This window comes from Arvicanthis niloticus, chromosome 7 (assembly GCF_011762505.2).
Source record: "Arvicanthis niloticus isolate mArvNil1 chromosome 7, mArvNil1.pat.X, whole genome shotgun sequence".
Classification (NCBI taxonomy): Eukaryota; Metazoa; Chordata; class Mammalia; order Rodentia; family Muridae; genus Arvicanthis; species Arvicanthis niloticus.
In genome coordinates this window covers 38,437,925-38,455,989 of record NC_047664.1, presented here as the reverse complement: position 1 = coordinate 38,455,989, position 18,065 = coordinate 38,437,925, and the positions used below count along the sequence as shown (strand labels likewise).

The 18,065-nt window shown below is 44.8% G+C and overlaps 1 protein-coding gene across 8 annotated transcripts in view; it reads left to right on the top strand.

Annotated features, from left to right (window-relative positions):
- Positions 1-8,058: 8,058 nt before the first annotated feature.
- Positions 8,059-18,065, top strand: part of Fam53a (family with sequence similarity 53 member A) — a 32,597-nt gene continuing 22,590 nt past the window's right edge. Inside the window, exons 1-3 of one of the 8 annotated variants that reach the window (XM_076938287.1) lie at positions 8,075-8,449; positions 8,809-8,934; positions 13,813-13,864. The gene's annotated coding sequence lies outside the window, so the exon portion shown is untranslated. The other 7 variants (XM_034509257.2, XM_076938289.1, XM_034509258.2 and 4 more) reach the window with 7 other exon arrangements.

Below are 18,065 nucleotides of genomic sequence, written 5' to 3'. Positions count from 1 at the left end.
AACGCTGGTACTATAATCTAGTACTATAAATCTATTTTCTATATAAATTCCTATTTTTAATAACCAGTAAGCTAGAGACTGAGTTACCTGTGTACACTCTATAAACATGTGTCATTGTGTGCATGTGGAAGTCAGAAAAAACTTTCAGAGGTTGCTTCTCTCCTTTCACTCGGCATTCCTGAGATTGAACTGAGGTCATCAGGCCTGAGCAGCAAGTGCCTTTACCTGCTGAGCCATCTCGCTGGTCCTAGTTGCCTTGACTGTTTGACATAAGAGACAAGAGATGTCAGAACTAAATTAAGTTGGTACCAGCATGATTAATTCTTCACAATCCTAGGCTGATTGCTATCTCCTTTCCCTATGTGTCGCAGGGTAGATGGGTCAGCTTATCAGGGTTGTCATCCCTCAGCCTCTGGCTGGTGCTCTTTGTTGTGAAACTGTCCTTGTTTCTGCCTGCTGTCAGGATCCTGTCTTTTTAGCAGTTCTGCTGCTGAATTGCTAACTTGTCTCTTTGGTAGGAGGCTGTCAGCTGAGACTCGAAGCCAAGTAATCAACTCTGCCTGAACCTAAGGAGTTTCTGAGCTCTGGGCAGTTCTTCTGGTGAGCTCATGGGGCCCAGGGTCCTCCCTGTCATTGGCAGGACATATTATTGTCATTGGCATGGGCATGTCATTGGCAGGACAAATGAAATCCCTTGTAAGTTGGCATGTGAGCTTGTCTACTTTGAGTCTACACTGGTGCACTCTGCATACCTAAATATATTTAAGAAAGTTGAGGGTTTTTCCCCCCCCTTTGTTGTCGTTTTAAATTTATTGCTTCATCATGTGTACTGCATGTTTGTCTGTATACCACATGACTATAGCACACTCAGAGGCCAGAAAAAGGTATCAGGCCCCCTGGAACTGGAGTTAAAGATGGCTGTGAGATGCCTGCTATGTGAGTACTGGGAACTAAACTTGGATCCACTGCAAGAGCAGCCACTGCTTTTAACCATTGAGCCACCTTTCCAGCCCCTGCTGTTTGGTTTTTAATATTTGGACTTTAGACATAAGCCACTTTATAAAAGCTATATATACTTCAGGGGCTGGAGAGATGGCTCAGCAGTTAAAGCACTGACTGCTCTTCCAGAGGTCCTGAGTTCAATTCCCAGCAACCACATGGTGGCTCACAACCATCTGTAATGGGATCTGATGCCCTCTTCTGGTGTGTCTGAAGAGAGCAATAGTGTACTCACATACATAAAATAAATAGATAAATTTAAAAAAAAAAAAGCCGCCGGGCGGTGGTGGCGCACGCCTTTAATCCCAGCACTTGGGAGGCAGAGGCAGGCGGATTTCTGAGTTCGAGGCCAGCCTGGTCTACAGAGTGAGTTCCAGGACAGCCAGGGCTACACAGAGAAACCCTGTCTCGAAAAACCAAAAAACAAAACAAAACAACAAACAAACAAACAAAAAGCCATACTTCAAAGATGTGTAAGAAAGCTGGAAATGGTGGTTCATGTCTGTAATCCCAGCACGTGGAAGGTACAGGATCAGGAGGTCTAAGTTTCAGATTCATTAGACCCTGTCTCAGTAAAACAACAAAAATGCCTTGATGTTTTTAGAAAACAACAAAACCCTTCATCTAAGTAGAAGTGTGTGCAGGAAGCAAAGCTTCAAATATGGGTCTTAAGGACTTGATGGCCAAGGGTCTGATACAGGCTGACTGCTCTGTCATTAAGGGGCCTGTCACACAAGGGAGCTTTCAGTGTGGTGAGATCTTTCCTCCCAGTCCTGTGTCCTTATGGCTGCATAGTTTGTCTTCAGAACTACATTTACAAAATTGTCATAATAACATAATCTCCCCCTCCTGGGAGGTTCCAAGGATTAAATGAGAAAGTGAATGCCATGGGGTGATGATGCCCAGTAGGGCTACACTGGTGCCTCTGAACTCCCATGCTCCTGAACTCAGAAAACTGAATTGTGAAGTGATTTGAATAGCACTCTCCAGACCTCCTTTAATGTGCTTTGTCTTTACAGAGACCTTGGTGGTATGAGCACTCACTATCTGTTGGGAGCCGACTCCTAGCAGAAAGCAGTTATCATCTTTGCAGCCATCTCAGGCCATATACCCTGACAAGAGACTTGTTTTCAACAGCCCACAACAGTTGAGCACACTCTGATAGACATCTTGTTTTTCTCACATATCTTGTTTTGTTGTTTAGTGCCCCCAGCTGCAAGGTGCACGTGGTAAAGTGTCTTCAGCTGTGTTCCCCTGCTTGTCCGTGGCTGCAAGGCACGTGGTAAAGCATATAAATACCCAGGATTTCCTTTCAATAAAGGGGACTTGAACAAACTCTCTCTTGCTAGACCCTGTTGACTGACCCACGTGGACCAGGTCACCTGGCACCCAAATTGGGGCAGCACGGACCAGGTCACCTGGCCCTCAACGTGGGGCAGCGAGGACCAGAGCAACTATCCAATCTGAGGTAATGTGTTAACCAACCACAGGAAATAGGCTTCCACTCTATAATTTCTCATGTGCCACTACCACCTATCTGCAGGTTCTTAAAGACCAGCATCCACAGGAAGGCTCACAACCATCTTCACTCCAGTTCCAGGGGATATGTTTGCCCTCTCCTAACCATTGTGAGCACCAGGCATGCCATGTAGTTCATGTGTACATGCAGACAAATTTATAGTTAAACATTAAAAAACAACAACAACAAAAAAAGACAGTGAGACTGGGAAGCAAAGGCAGCTAGATCTCTGAGTTTGAAGCCAGCCTGGTCTGCATAGTTCCAGGCTAGCCAAGAATACACTGTAAGACTCTGTCTCAAGACAAAACATTCAATGATCATATTTAAGTTTGTCTTTTGGAGTGGGGAGTGGTAGTGAGATGGTTTCTCTGTGTAGCCCTGGCTGTCCTGGAACTCTGTAGAACAAGCAGGCCTTGAACTCACAGAGATCTGTCTGCCTCTGCCTAAAGGTATGCACCACTACCCAGTCCCAGCTATATTGTTGGCATAATGTTATTGTACACTGTAAAGATTATCCTTGTATTATTCAAATGCTGATTTCTGTGCCCCTGTATCTGGCTGAAATCTAAACAAGGCATTGTAATGCTTAATCTAAGACTCTCCAGTCTCAATGTTGTGTAAACATTGCTCCCCAACTATCTCTGGCTGTTCATTTAAAAAGCTAATCAGCCAATGACTGTGCAGAGGAGATAATAGAATGGGACTTCTGATCCCAGCCAGGGGAGGGTAGAGAGGGAGAAGAGAAGATTCACAACAAGGTGAGGGACCAGAGGCCACCTTGAGAACACACATGGAGCACAGAGAGCCAGATTAATACTAGCATGCAAGTATCTCAGAGGTTCTGGTTGGAAGTAGCTAGATTAGAGGATTAGAATAGATTACTATCTGCTTAGTTATTGTGCCTTAAAGCCTGTTGAATTTTCTGTTACAATTATTTGGAAGATAGCCTGGTTAGATGAAAAAAACTGCCACTTTTAAATTTTCACTAATGCCATATTTAAACTTTTTTTTTCATGTTAAGAACCAGACATACCGGCCGGCCGGGTGGTGGTGGTGCATGTCTTTAATCCCAGCACTTGGGAAGCAGAGGCAGGCGGATTTCTGAGTTCAAGGCCAGCCTGGTCTATAGAGTGAGTTCCAGGACAGCCAGGGCTACACAGAGAAACCCTGTCTCGAAAAACCAAAAAAAAAAAAAAAAAAAAAAAACCAGACATACCTATGATGTCTGTTATGGGAAATTCTTCTTCCTGTACTATTCTGAGTCTGTGCTACACCATTCTCCATCATCCTGAACCCCTGGATTGCAGGTCTCTTTGGTCCCTGAATGATTTAGATAACACCTGGAATGCATATCAAAGGAAGGAGGAAAGGAGGACTAGGCATGGCCTCTTGAGGTGGTGTCTCACCAGGGCCTGGTAGTTGCTTTCCCTCTAGTCCCTTTGGAGCTTGTAATAACAGGAAGCTGAGGCAGAGCCTTTTCCCTGTGGTTTCTCCTGCAGTGGAAAATGTTCTGTGAACTATCTTGACTTTAGGGCTCTATGTATCCCATGGACCTGCCTTTATAACCTCTGACCCATCTCTTGGATTTTTTTGTTTTGATATCCAGAATTTTAGTTACATGCCAAAAGGTACCCATAGTCTCTGAATCGTGTGACTGAGGTCTTATTTGGAATGTTACTTTCCTGGTGACAAAATAATTGACAGAACCAATTTAAAAGAGGAAAAATTTGGGCTAGAGAGATGGCTCAACAGTTAAGAGAACTGGCTACTCTTCCAAAGGACTGGAGTTCAATTCCCAGTACCCACCTGGCACCTCACAACTATTTATAACTGTGATATTAGGTTTTTCTAGAGAAACAACTGATAGGATGAATCACTCTATCTATCTATCTATCTATCTATCTATCTATCTATCTGGGATTTATTAGAATGGCTTACAGGCTGTAGTCCAAAAGTAGCTGTCAATGAAAGGTCCAAGAATCTAGTACATTGTTGAGTCCATGAAGCTAGATGTCTCAGCTTGTTTTCAGTATACACCAGAATCACGAAGAAGTGGTCTCTTAATACCAATGAAGGGATGGACTTGCCATCAGAGCAAGCAGGCAAAGAGAGCAAGCTTCCTTCTTTTATGTCCTTTATATAGACTACAGAAGGTGTGACCCAGATTAATGGTAGATCTTCCCACTTCAAATGATGTTATTAAGAAAAATCCTTCACAGATGTACCAGCTGCTTGGATTTTAGCTAATTCCATATGTAGTTAAATTGACCACCAAGAATAGCCATCACAACTGTAGTCCCATAAAGTACAGAAGTCTTTTTGAAAAACAAGAACAAAGCTGTATCTTGGCTCAACAAGAGGGTTTGAGCGGGTAGTCTTTCCTGACAGGATAGGGATGGTGGCTGGTTCAGCTCTGTCCTAGTCAGTTGGAGCATGCACAGCTTGTTCACATCTCTGCAGATCAAAAGCAGATATTAGGCCAGAATCTGGGCTGTATCCTTCAGATATTGCCTATGTCTGCCAGCTGGGCCACATGTTCCAAAGGTCCCATAGCCTTCCAAAATAGCAGCACTAGCTAGGGATCACTTGCCAAACAATCCTGAAGGGACTGGGTTTTTTTTTTTTTTTTTTTAGATTCATACTGTGTTTGGGGAAAGGGATTCTGCAATGTACTTAAGGAGTTTGAAAGTATTGAGTTACACAAATGACCCCTTAAATCCAATAACCTGTATCCTTAAAAAAATGCCAAAGGGGCTGGACAGTTGGCTAACAGTTAAGAGCACTTACTGCTCTTGCAGAGGACCCAGGTAAGATTCTCAGTTGCTCAAAGGTGGCTCAAAACCATCTGTAACTCCAGTCCCAGGGGATATGACACCCTCTTCTGTTCTCTGCAGGTGTGTGGTGCATATATGCAGACAAAACACCCATAAAAATTAAAAAAATATCAAAGAGGAAAAAACCAGTCCCAAAGAGGAGGAGAAGTGTCGCAGAAGAGAGGGACACAAGAAGCTGGAAGGACCCTCCCAGGACCTGTGGGAATGCAACTCTGGGAAAACTCTATCTCACAACTCCTGGCCTCAGAGCCACAGGAGAATAGGTTTCTAGAAGGTTTCATTTTATTTTATGAGATTGGGTCTTGTTTTGTAGCTAGGCTGGCCTTGAATTTACAGTCCTCTTTCCTCAGCCTCCAGAGTGCAGAGAGTCCAAGCACATTTGTTAATTGTTTCTGTTGAGCAATGATGTCTGCTTGTAGCAATTTCTTTCTTTTTTAATGGCAAAACCACAGAAAAATAAAGTTACTGTCATGTAGAATATTCAACATCTTTGGACAGAAGTTTTCATGGGGTCTTTGTATACTAGCTCAAACATATCTGACTAGTGCATGGGGTCTTTGCATATCAGCCCTGACATATCTGACTGATGCAGGTGACAGCCATTATGTGGAGGGTGGCACTGGCTAGCTGGTTTGGCACAGAGATGTCATGCATTTGGGGTACTTGTCAGCTATGTCCCCTCTGGTCTGACCAGCCTCAGATGAAAGGCAGGGCCTCTGTCCAGCAGCCTGAGGCCTTTCTTCAGACCACCCTCCTTATCTTAAGCACTGTGGCATCTAGACTCCATGCTTAGTTGGGGTATGCTAGAGTCTGTGGCAGTGATTTGGGCATATTAAGGTGTCTAGTTCCTTGGGGTTGCTGAGGTGTATTGGGGTAAGTAAGCTGTTGTGGACCAAAGTGAGCTAGGGTCTGTTGGGGGAAGTTGAGGTGGGCTGTGATAATCCAGGTGTGCTCCTCTGGCACCCATCCTTACTTGAAGCCACACCAGCAAACTCATGTACTGGAGTAGTCCAGGCTGACCCAATGTTCTAGTAGTATACCACTGAGTAGTGGAGGTTTGGAGTTAGGCCATCACTGTCCTTCCCCTTAGCATGGTCCAGTGAGGGAGACAGAGGCAAGCACTGAGGAAACAGGCTGGTAACACTGCTACCCTGTCAGGGAGGAAAAACAGCCCGTTGGTAGAGTGGCAGCTTATCTGTAAACTGAGGATGATTTTAGTACCTTCCCTCGGCTGGTCACCTTTGGGACTTGATAAACACTGTGATGGTGGCACTTGTCCTCAGCATCACCAATGTGGCCTAAATGGGACCATCACACATTGGTTGAAACCCCATGGCTGGCCTGCAAGCCATTCCCTGCAATCTGATCTGTAGGAGAGTTTGAAATGCTTTTTGGTTTTATGTGAATTCATCAACTCAATGAACATTACCCTAAAAGGGCACACACTGAAAGCCTTTAAGAATTACTCAAATACAGCTGAGCTGTGTGGTGTATGTAACTTAATCAGGCACAGGGCTTGGGAAAAACAAGGTGACCGTGGTGATTTGAGAAGGCCACCATAGGTCCAGAACTGCCCAGGGAGAGTGGGAATAAGGACTGTTCTGGGCAGAGTTCCTCTTAGGCACAGGTGCCTGCCAGATGTCTCAGTCCTTATCTGGCCCCTGCCTGCTGTGATCCAGGTCACAAGTCTCCTGTCCTCAAGAAACCTGGATGAGGATATTAAAGGTCTGTAGCAGGTCATGTAGCAGGTGAGGGCATTCATTCGAGTCGATCGATCCTGGCCTCAGTTGGCTGGGCCTCTGAGCCCGTACAGGACTGGACTTACTGGGCCTATAACCTGTGGCAGCCTGGCCCAACTCCTGGTGTGCCTAGCATCAGTCCCAGGAATACCCAGTGGCTTTCTAATGTCTTCCTTTTTAGGTGTTATTCCAGATGTTTTCAGAACTACTCCATTTTCTATGTCAAGTAGTTGTACCTAACCTTGCAGCCTTTTTTACTTTTTGTTGTTTGGGAACAAGGTTGTCTATGGATTACAGGCGTGTGGAATTACAGCCTATTCCTAGACAAGGCAACAAGCATTTTCATTTTGTTGTGCCTGGCCTCTAGCACCCTGGGAAGTGCTCCATCCCAGTCACACCAGCCTCTAGAGTGAGAACCCACCTACAAAACAGCTTTACTTCAGAGCACCAGTGCCCAAGTGCACAAAAGTGCCTTCCAATCACATTGTAGGTCCAAGAAATGAGAGCCCCCCCCCCCCCCCAAAGGGCAGGACTTGCCCAAAGACACATTACCAGAAAGAGAAGAAGCTGAGCGTTGGTGGCGCCTGCCTTTAATTTCTGAGCTCGGAAGACAGAGGCAGCAGGCAGCAGGATCTCTAGGAGTTCGAAACCATCCTGGCCTACACTCCGAGCTTAATACTAAGACCTTGTTATAAAAAGAAAGAAAAAGAGAGATGAAGGTAGTCCTATTGGGCTTTGGAATCTGGGAGCTACTGAAGCACTGCCTGTCCAGTGCCGCCCCGCGGACACCCGTAGGCTAACGTCACACCCGGCGCGCGGGGCCAGCAGTGGCGCACAGTATCCGTGGGAGGGAAGTGAAAGGAAAGAGGGCGGGCCGTCACGCAGCCACGCCCACAACAAGCTGGGCGGTGACGTCGCCCGCATAGCGGCGCTGCTGAGGGTTGATTGCTTGCGGCGGCTTTAGCGGGCCGGTGCGCGAGCGGACGGCTGACGGCTCGGGGCGGTGGTAGCGCCACTGCGGCCAATGAGGGCGTCCGGAGGGGGCGGGGCGTCGGCTGCGGTTTTGTTCCGCGGTGGCTGAGGCGCACGGTCCCCATGCGCGGAGCGCGGCCTGCGCGGCCGGCGCCTTGCTCCAGCTACGGAGTCCGGCGCTTACCCGCCGCGCGGAGAGTGCTCTGTGCCGTCGTTCGCCTGCTCATCGCTAAGAGCTCCAGCCGCCGGAACGCCGTGTCCTTGCGCTGTGAGCCCGGAGTCTCCGCATGTCGGCCGGCGCCGCGCAGCCGCACGTCGAGAGCCGGGTGCATCGCCACAGCGCGCGGAACACCCTGTAGGGCCGGCCGGCGCCTCACCACCTTAAGGTCCCCGCGCGCCCCGGGCCCAGCACTGTCCTCGTGTCCCGTGCCCCCGACATCCTAAGGTCCTCGGGGACCCAGCATCTCAAAGAACCCTGGGCCCTGCTCCCTAGAGTCCTCTGGGCCCCAGCTCCCCGAACTCGTGGCGAGTCCCGGGACCCCTCCAATTAGGCCAGGCCCCAAGCACTCCTGTTGTGCGCGCTCCTGCATGCCAGGCGGTAAGGCCTGCCCGCTGCGCCTGGGGCGCGCTGCCACTTGTTGAATCACTTTTCATGTCGACTTTGAGACCTGTTGTCGCCATGCTTAGCCCGTGGGCCTGTGAGCCCGCTGTTGTTGAGACTCAGTGATTGTTATTTTGTACTCAGGAAGCAGGAAGTTTGACGAGATATGATGGTCCCTTAAGGGAATCCCGAGAGCAGATCCTCCCCAACGACCTGTGGAAGGTGACTTGGAAGTGTATTCCGAAGCCACTTTTCTGCGTAGACTGAAGGGTGTGTAAGTCCCTTTAAGACTTCCTGTGTGGAGGATGGGATGTGCGATTTTCATAGTGTATTTTACCGATCCGAATGGCTATATTGCCTTTGTACGTTGGATTTTACTTTCCCTTAGTCTTAAGTACAGATCTACGATATATCACTCCAAATTAAAGTCACGGTTTAATATCTTGCACTTCCAAGTATTTAATCATTACATATATCTTTAAGTATATATCTTTAAGTATGAATCTTAGTTTCCATGTAACTTTCTGGTGTTGAGACTCTAACCCTGGGCCTGGCATACCTACATCTCCTTCAGTCCCACTACTTAAGTTTATAATAATGTCTCAACTCTGAGAATTTTGAAGATTGATTAGTTTGACTTCAAGAATGTACTTTAGTTTTTACATTAAGAAATTTGACTTGTGCTTACTGATGCTGCTTCTTCAAATACATACCTGGTCATCTTAGGAAAGTGGGTCTTGGAAGGGAAGTTTAAAGTCTCACTCTGAAGGTAGGACTGAGGATAGTTTTTCCAAATTTTTGAATATTACACCAAGATGGAAATTGAAATTGATTAGGAAGAGTAGATGTTTATACCAGTTTGGTTAGTGCAGGACTGTGTGTGGTAGTTCTTTCAGATGACTCCTTCTGGGACCTTGCTTCTCTCCTTAGTTCTCTGTGTATTGGGCATAAGCCCTTCACATGGCTTGATAAATGGTTCTGCTAGCTATCTCTGGAGCTTAAATCTTGGTTCTGGAACTTTTTCCTCAGGTATTTGAGCTTGTGGCTTGAACTGGAGCCATACCAACTTACATGGCCTTTCAGTTTTTCTTCCCTTAGGTTGGATTTGACAACCATAGGAGACACAGTTTTAGTTGCTACTCTGAAACAAGATACTGAACAATCTTTTTTTTTTTAAGTAGAACATTTTTTTTCATGGGTATGGATGAGTGTTTTGCCTGATTGTGTCTTCATCACATGCATGCTTGAAGTCCTTGGAGGAGAGAAGAGGGTGTCGGTCCCACAAAACTGGAGTTACAGATGTTAAGAGCCATGTGGTTGTTAGGGATCTAATGCAGGTTCTCTGCAAGAGTAGACAGTGCTCTTAACCACTGAGAGATTTCAACCTTGTAGCTTGAATAATACTTTCTTTTCTTTTTCCTTTCTTTCTTTTACCTTTTTTTTTTTTTTTTTTTTTTTTTTGGTTTTTCAAGGCATGGTTTCTCTGAGACTCTGCTGCCTCTGGGCTCTGGGATGCTGGGACTAAAAGGCGTGGACCATCACTGCCCAGCTTCCTTTTTTTAAAAAATTTTTTCTTTAAAGTAGTTGTACTTCCAACTTCTAGTTACAGAGATTTGGTGTGTGCACATGTGCATGCATGCATACACACACTCGGTTCAGGAATATCAAGAGCTCCAGTCTGAGAATGAACATGATTTTATTGGCATAGAGTGAAGAAAATCCTTAGCTATTTTCCACTGGTGCTTTGGAAACACTGAAAAAAAAAAAATGAAGGAAACCTTTACTTCCTAGGTGATGGCAGACACCTTCAGTGCCAGCACTTAGAAGGCAGAAGCAGGCAGATCTCTGAGTTCAAGGTCAGCCTTATGTACAGAGTGAGTTCCAGGACATCCAGGGCTACCCAGAGAAACCCTGTCTCAAAAACCAAACCAAACCAAAAACCTTTACTGTTTTTGAGACATGGTATCCCTATGTAGCACAGGCTGGCCTGAAAATTGTAAACCTCCTGCCTGTCTTTCAAATGCTGGAATTATAGGTGTATACTACAGTGCCTGGTAATGCTTTATTTTTGGGAGCAGTTTTAGGTTTACAAGGAATCTGAATTCTTCTCTCCTCCCCCACACCCTCACTTAGTCTATGCTGTTATCAGTAGCCCTATTAGAGTGGCATGTTTGTTACAGTTGGTACTGGACTCTTTTAATGTCTCTTTAAAAAAAGATGTTATCTATTTTATTTTTATGTTTGAGTGTTTTGCCTGTATGTATGTATGTGCCTACGGAAGTCAGAAGGGGATGTCGGGTTCTCTGGAATTGGAGTTGTGGGTGATTTGGAGCCAACATCTGGGTGCTGGAAATTGAACTCTGCTCTTCTGCAAGATCAACAGATACTCTTCTTCACTGAGCCATCTCTCTAGCCCGGATATGATTACAGAATTACTTTGCTAATTCTTCCAGATTTTCACTGTAGATGATCCTGTGGTTTTATTTCTTCTCAAGCTGTTGCCTTTTTATTTTTCTTTCTTTTTTATTAGAACTAACTAGAAATTGTATGATTTTGAAAAACAATGGTGAGGGGACATTTTTGCTTTCAGTGCTTTGAGTTTTTGTCAGTCAGGATTGTTAGCTGTTAGGTTTTGTTGTTGTTGGTTGACTTTTTGTTAAGCAGAGTCTCATTTTTATCAAGTTCTCATTGTGTAGTCTTGACTGGTCTAGAACTCACTGTGTAGATCAGGATGGCCTAGAACTTAGAGATCCATCTGTCTACCTTCTAAGTGCTAGGATTAAAGGCACCACCATGTTTTCCCCTACCCCCGACAGAATTTTGCTTTCTGTCTTGGAACTCATTCTGTAGACTAGGCTGTCATGGAACTCGCTTGCTTCTGCTCTTGAGTTCAGGGTTTAAAGGTGTATACCACCACCACCACCTGGCTGTCTTTTTGTGTTTTTTTAATGGGGATTTTGTTGCATAGGCATGATTGAAGCAAGAACAACCATGTTAAATGGGATTGGACACAAAGACAGTGATGTCATGCTGACAGTCTCCATGGTAACCACCCAGATTCTTGAACATGCATCTCTTGAGCACATGGAAGGACCAGTTCTCAAGGGGGAATCTTGCTATCTACAACTGTACAAGACATTATCTAAAGAGAAATTAATATTAGAGTTTCTAATGTTAAGTTATCTTATTTGGGGAAAAGATAGCAGGTGAGGGAGATCACAGAGACTGCTTCTAAGCCCTGTTCTAACATTATACTAATAACTTAGATAGATAATGGTTTGGGAAACCTGAATGAAAACCAAACTGTATATATAAAAAACATATTATGCTGAGTAATTATAAAGAATACAAATATATAATTTACAAATATAAAATTACTAATTATGGAATCTGGGAAGTTCAAAACAAAGAAGTTAGTCAGCAGGGTAGACCATGTCCCCAAGTGAAGCCTTGCCATTGCATCTTCTAGATGGAAAGAAGGATGCATTCTTGCCTGGTGGGAGTGAGGAAGGCTGTGTGGTCATGAGGCAGGAGGAAAGCTGCCCTTAATGTGGTAGGAGGGAGAAGGCTTTGCCTTTAATGTGAGAAAGAAGAGGCATGTTCTTCCTTTGTGCAGTGGATGGAGAAGACCATACCTTTACATAGTGTGGTAGAAGAGGCCATGTTTTCACATAGTGCAATGAAGACAGGAGGCTGTGTTCTCATGTGATAGAAAGCAAAGAGAAGGCCATGCCCTTAATGTGGTAGGAGGGAGACAGTACATGTGCTCACATGTATTGGAGGGAAGAGACCATGCTTTCACATGTGATAGAGGAGGCCATGTTTTCATGTAGTATGATAGAATGAGAAAGGCAGTGTCTGACTGATGCAAGAAAGGGAGGCATGTCCTCACATTAGAAAGGAAGGACAGAGTCATGTCATTTTGTGATAGACTGGAAGGAGAAGGCTTTGTCCTTATGTGGAAAGAGAGGGGAAGGTTGTGTTCTTAGAAGGAGAGAGGGGAAGGCCATGTCTTATGTAGTAGAAGGCAGGGGAAGACCTTGTTCTTCTGGGGTAGAAGGGAAGGTTATGTGTCTTGTGGAAGGGAGGGAAAGACTATATTCTTGTAGACTGGGAGGGAAGGGAGCCTACAGAAGGAGTTTCAGTCCTCCTGTGTTAGGAGGGAAAGAAAAGGCTGTGGTTTTATGAGTCTCAAGAGAGGAGATGTCTCCTCATGAACTGGAAAGCAAAAGGGTGAGCTGCAGAAGCCTCTTACATTTCATTAGGGAAGAGTTCCCATGATGTAATAACATTGAAATGGCCTGAGATATGGAAGGGAACATCCAAATAGTAACACCCTTTTACACCTTCTTCCATTTTTCTTTTCCTCCTGGTACTAGGGAATGGAACCCAGATCCTTGTGTGTGCAGACATCTGTTCCTGTGGGTTTTTGTTGTTTTGTTTGTTTGTTTCAATCTATTTATTTATTTTTTTAAGGTACGATTTTTTTGTGTAGCCCTGGCTGTCCTAGAACTCATTCTGCAGACCAGCCTGCCTCTGTATACTCAGAGATCCTCTTGCCTCTGTGTCTCAAGTGCTGGGATTGATGGAGTGCAACCATCACCTGACCCTGCTTTTGTGTATGTGCCTCTATCTGTCTGTCTTTCTCTTTGTGTGTTTATCACAAATAGGTTGTTTGCTGCATTTTGTCAAATGCTGTTTGGCATCTCTTGATCCCAAAATGTGATTTTTTTTTTTTTAGCTTGTCAATGTGAGAGAGTGCATGAATTGACGTCTACTCCTCTACACTTTTATGTAAACATCCTACTGTCCAAATCAACTAGTTAACGGGTTTTCATACCATTAAGATGTTGATTTGTTATGTCAGGGGAGGTTTGTCCTTTTCTTCATTTTGTTTTGAAAACACTTTCAAAAAAAAACTTTTACAGTTTATCAGTAAGACCAGCTTTGTGGCACCCAAACAAGGCTTTGTTCCAGGCTTTCCAGAATCAGCATGGCACCTAAATGTAACATTTCTTAAAAAAGGATTGAACCCTAGCTGATTACTGAGCCAGAGAAGGACAGCAATCTAAGTCAGTACTGCTTTCATTTGCACACCTTGTGTGGCGCATGAGATTCCAGCCCTCCATCCTCCCTGGTTTCCTTCAGGAATGGTGACTGGCCCCAGAGAAGAACCGGACATTTGACTCTGTTCTGTGGAGTAAGTGTCATTGTTTGGGGCTACTGTGGCAGAATAACAAATTACCTCCAAAATTGGTAGCTGGAAATACTAACAATCATTGATTTTTGTCCATGGTTTCTGGGGTGTGGAATTCTATAGCAGCTTAGTGGGGTAGCCCCATGTGTAGGGTCTCAGGCTGGTTGATCAGGTGGGTCTGGCTAGACCTCACATACATACAGGGATTCCCTAGGCCATTCATTGTCACAGGTCTCCTAGCATGCTGCTTTTGGGATTTGTCCCTAAGAGCCTGGCATATGGATACCCTTTTCACTTTAGTCTGTACTGCCTAGCTTCTGACCACTATAGACTCTGCTTTTCCTGAGAGGAGTGTAGGTGTCTCAGGCATGTTCTAATGCTCTGCTCATGACTTGACAGGTGTTACTGATGTGCAGTCAGATTGTTAGTTATTTTTTAAGTACATTAAAATCATTTTATGTGTGTGTGCGTGGTTTCTTTTAAACACAGAAATAAGTTGATGATGGTGGCACACATGCCACTGAACCTAGCATTCTGGAGACAGAGGTGTGTGGATCTCTGTGAGTTTGAGGTCAGCCTGATAGTTCCAGAACAGCCAGGACTACACACAGAGAAAACTTGTCTTGAAAAACAAAAACAAAACCCACACAGAAATACTGTTTTCATTTTAATCCCAGGTGTGGGGCCATGGTGCTGTTTTGGGCTGTCTGTAGTAGCTGACTGATTGGCCTTGTGTCTTAGCAGAGGTTTTGCCAGCTGCAGATAGTTTCTGTAATTGTGTAACATTTGGATTTCTGGGAACTTTTCAGAGAGTATATAAATGTTAGAGCCAGATGAGGAGGTGGCTGGTTGTTGGTCATTTAGGGAGAGGAGGTGGTTGGTTGGTTGGTTGGTTGGTTGGTTGGTTGTGGTTTGTTAGTAGTTATGCTCAAAGAAGAAACAAGAAGAAATAAGTTAGATTCCGAGATCTCTCTCCCCTTTATCCTTCTTTCTCTCTTACCTAGTGATAGGAGGGAAACTGGGGAAGAGGTGTGATTAAAGGTGGGAAAAAGAAGAACCCACACAGTAGCAAAGACAAGCTATAGTATAGGAGTCAGTTGTCTACCATTTCAGTTCTAGGAAGTCAGACTCAGGTTGTCAGGATTGGAAGTAAGCCTTTTACTCTCTGAGCCATCTTGCTGGCTCTCCTACACTTTAGTTTTAAATATTTATTTATATGTGTGACAACATTTTGCCTGCATGCCTGTATGTGCACCATGTCAGTTGCATGCTTGGTACCCTGAAGAAGCCAGAAGAAGTCATTGGATCTCCTGGAACTGGAGTTACAGATAGTTGTGTAAACTGCCATGCAGGTGACTGGAATAGAACCCAGGTCCTTTGGAAGATTGACAAATGCTCTTAACTGCTGAGCTGTCTCTCCAGTCCTGCACATTTCTATATCTACCTATATCTATATCTGTATCCATATTTGTATCTATCTTTATTTTAACAGATGAAAATCTCTGTTGCCCAGGCCAGTTTCTAGTCACTAGACTTGATACTTTTCCTGCCCCAGCCTCTTGAGTACCATTGTGCTTAGCTTTCAGATTTTTTTTTTTTTTTTTTAAGAGAAAACTAAAGAAAGAAACTGAAAACCTGGCATTGTCTGTGTGTTAGCTGATTATTGGTTCTTGAATTTGGGATGACTTTGGTTTAACAGAACTAACTGGTGGTCTTCTTTGTTAGAACTACCTCAGGCCGTTGTGCTTCTGTCTGTGTAGTGGGAGCAACATGATACAGATAATTCTCTGTTGGCCGGCTTTTGTGGTTTAGGCTCCAGGTTTTTTGCTCAAAGACAAACTCTTTAAGCAGGACTTGAAAGCTTTTCTTCCTATGTAGTATGATGGAGCCAGAATGGAGATGGAGTAGCCTATCAAGCTTAGATTTGAACTTGGTGTCAAGGTCTGTGTTGTCTGGGTACCTGCTTTGAGCCTGCTGCTCAAAGGTGACTTTCTCCACCTGTCCATGCTATTTCCAGACTGATCTGGAGCCTGGTTGTTCACACAGATCCTATTGTGCTGCAAATCCTTCTTAAATTCCACATCAGGTGGCCTGCCTGTGGGAGTGCCAGGATGAGTTCTCCTCATTCAAAGGGGTTGTAACCTTGCAAGCCTGAGACCTTCTGCAGTATGGTGGCAGTGGTGGCTTCCATCTCATAGTGTATACAGAGAGTAGGATGACAAACATCAGAGGAAATTCTTGCCTGAAAGCCAAGAAGTTCAGGGACCCTTAAGTCTGTAGAATAGGAGTAGTGTGGAGAAGTAGTGTAGAGGTTAGGTGATGTGTAGGCAGAGAGGAGAGAACACCAAAGCAGCAGAGAGGAGGAAGCACTATGGAGGCCAGGCATACTGGGTGCATATATGTCTTGAATCAGAAAACTTAAGAGGATAAAGCTGTGGGTGGGCTTTAGAAAGTAGAACAGTGGCAATCCAAAAGATTGGAGAGGTGGCAGGAGAGACAGATGAATTCAGGGGTCTGAATAGGACAGTCTGGGACTGTTTCCAGAGAAGCACTGAGGACACTCAGGAGCCACCAAGTATCTGAGGCCCCAAGGGACTTGGAAGATACCTGAAGTTCTTGTTCATTATTCTGACACTGGAGAGAAAAGATACTGAAGCCAGACAGGAGCCAGAAGTGTAAGCTTTCTGCGAGCAGCAGAAAAGAGAAGCTGCGTGTGAAAAGGACAGTATTCCTGGGAAGCTGTAAGATGAGGCCAGACAGAGCAGGTAAGAAAGCACTGCTTCCCAAGACAATATGGGCAACATCTCCAGTAGATGTTAGCCTAAGAGCTTTATAACCCTGCTGGAGACTTGTGGGGAGGCTTTACTGGGCAGAAGCATTGCATTTGAAAACAGAAAGGACTTGGGGGCAGACCTCCGTTGGACCCTTTTTCATAGGTAGTGTGTTGGTGAGAGTAGTTTACTGAAAATGTTCAGAGGGAGCTGGCAAGATGGTCCAGTGGGTGAAGACACCTTCCAGCTTGGTAACCCGAGTTCAAGCACCAGATCCCACATTGTAGTAAGAGAGAACCAACTCCTGCAAGTTGTTTTTGATCTCTACACGTGCTGTGCATACATACAAAATAAATACATTAAAACTTCATTTTATGTATGTTGCCTCTGTGTGTGTGTGTGTGTGTGTGTGTGTGTGTATGTATGTATGTATGTATGTATGCATGCACCACATATATTCATGATGTCTGAGGAGGCCAGGAAAAGGGTGTCAAATTCGCTAGAACTGGAGTTGCAGATGGTTGTAAGCTGCTATTGTGAGTTCTAAGAACTGAACCCAGGTCCTCTCCAAGAGTAAGAAGTGCTCTTAACTGATAAACAATCTTCCCAGTTCCCAGATAAATAAGAAAATAAATAAGTAAATAAATGTTTAATTAATTTTTAAAAATGTTCATAGCCAGGCATAGTGAGTGGCACATGCCTATAAATCCCAGCACTTGGGAGGCAGAAGCAGGTGGATCTTGCGAGTTCAACAGCCTATACTCAGTCTATAGAGTAAGTAAGGCCAGCCAGGACTACACAATGATCCTGCCTCATAAACAAACAAACAACAAAGTACACTGAGTCCTCAGGAAGAGTAGCACGGGCTAGTACAGTGGAGCTGGTGACTAGTGTAGGTACAGTTATTGATGTGGGGGCAGGGCCACTGATGTAAAGTGAGGATCCTAGGAGTCTGCAGCTTCTCACTGCTGTTGTGTATCAGTCCCAGGTCCAGAGCTGAGGGACACAGTGAATCTGGAGAACGGCTAGTGGGCAAGTTCAGACACATAGTTGCATGGGTTTTGAACCTGCACCATGTGGTATATCTTGGCCATGGTAAGATAAAATATGACTTGTTAAGATTTAATGGACTATATCCAATTTGTATGTGAAAGTCTTAACCCCAAAATTAGAGCTAAGTTTATAAATGGGGTTGTTTTACATGTGCTTAGTTACATCATGCCGGTGTGGGATGGGCTCTAATTCCAAATGACTGGAATGTTTTGTGCAAAGTGGGACGTTGGACACAGAGATGTGGGAACATGGAGTTTGTGAGCCAGAATCCTGCACATGTTCATAGAGCCTGGGGAGGGACTGTTCAACAAAGGTGGGACTTGTACTGCAACCAGAGGTGACTGATAGTGTTGCCATTGCAGTGTCCAGTCAGCTCCATG